This window comes from Lucilia cuprina, chromosome 4 (assembly GCF_022045245.1).
Source record: "Lucilia cuprina isolate Lc7/37 chromosome 4, ASM2204524v1, whole genome shotgun sequence".
NCBI lineage: Eukaryota > Metazoa > Arthropoda > Insecta > Diptera > Calliphoridae > Lucilia > Lucilia cuprina.
The window spans coordinates 93,063,895-93,065,801 of NC_060952.1; positions in this window are offsets into that span (position 1 = coordinate 93,063,895).

A 1,907-nucleotide genomic window follows, 5' to 3' on the forward strand; every position below is an offset into this window, starting at 1 on the left:
CTAGTCTATAGTCTAGTCTATAGTCTAGTCTATAGTCTAGTCTATAGTCTAGTCTATAGTGTAGTCTATAGTCTAGTCTATAGTCTAGTCTATAGTCTAGTCTATATTATAGTCTATAGTCTAATCTATTGTCTAGTATATAGTCAAGTCTATTGTCTAGTCTATAGTCTAGTCTATTGTATAGTCTGTAGTCTAGTCTATATTAAGCCATCTTTTAAATTTTTACTACCTATTCACAATTATTTTCCAATTTTTTTCAAATTATAATAAAATTTCTTTACTTTTTTAATAAAATTTTATAAACAAATATTTCCTTGGAATTCATTAAGCAAAACAAAATTTTCAAAAGATTCTCTTACAGCAAAATTTTGCGCATAATAGATTTTTAAGACGTATTTACCAAAAATAAAAGAAAATATAACAAAAAGGTCTGATGGTTTAAAAATGTATTGACCACCAATAAAATAAAAACAACTACAGTCAACAAAAGTCAAATTGCTACATATATTTATTTATTAATGAATGAAACCGATAAAATGTATTTAAGTCTATTTATTTTTTCTTTGTTCCTTTTTTTGCTATAAAATTGAGATATTTTATAAACATTTATGGGCTGTTGTAACAGTATTACGGGACCCAGCAGGTCATGGGATAAAGATCATGTATAAATGTAATTATCACACTTAAAATCGAAAGGTAATTTTTGCTCATTTTCTAAAGTTTACTAAAATAACAACTGACTTCTTTGTTGTTTACCAGGAGATACTAAAGTGTTATTTGAAAGCTAAAATATTCAATTACTCCTTGCAAAACGGCAGGGTAATGTGATTTAAGTAGAATTATTTATATGTTTTCTGTCCCTATTAAGTGGAATCGAATATGTGTGTGTGAGTGAGTGTGTGTAGTCATCACTCAGTAGTGGGTTTGTTGAAAAACTGAGGTTATAAAAATTAACCTCTTAGACGTAGAGAAACAGAAATGTTTTGAGAAAATATCGTGATTTATATGTGTCATTACATTTTATTACCTTTTCACTTTACAAATCAAAATCTTACCAAAATAAAAAGTGAACACAACTATATAATATAAAAACCATAAAAAATATACACACTTACGCTCAGACTTTATGGTGTAATATGAAAAGTACTGAAGTTGTAAGAAAACAAAAAAAAAAAATGTAATGTAATGGTAGTGTACAGAAATTTATATCAAAAAGTACTTCAAACAATAATAAAAATCAAAATAAATAGGTTTTCCATAAAGACTTTGTTTTCGAATATAAGGGAACTTACAATTACATACACATACTCGCCGCAACATTAATTCACACACAAACACACATACGAACATGTATTTACACATAAATAGACGCCTCAAATAGTCAAATAGTAGACGTTTTTAAAGGATTTGGAGGACCCTACAAATAAGAAAAGTTTCCGTCAGTTTGAATTGAATTGAATTGAATTGAATTGAATTGAATTGAATTGAATTGAATTGAATTGAATTGAATTGAATTGAATTGAATTGAATTGAATTGAATTGAATTGAATTGAATTGAATTGAATTGAATTGAATTGAATTGAATTGAATTGAATTGAATTGAATTGAATTGAATTGAATTGAATTGAATTGAATTGAATTGAATTGAATTGAATTGAATTGAATTGAATTGAATTGAATTGAATTGAATTGAATTGAATTGAATTGAATTGAATTGAATTGAATTAAATTGAATTGAATTAAATTAAATTAAATTAAATTAAATTAAATTAAATTAAATTAAATTAAATTAAATTAAGTTGAATTGAATTGAATTGAATTGAATTGAATTGAATTGAATTGAATTGAATTGAATTGAATTGAATTGAATTGAATTGAATTGAATTGAATTGAATTGAATTGAATTG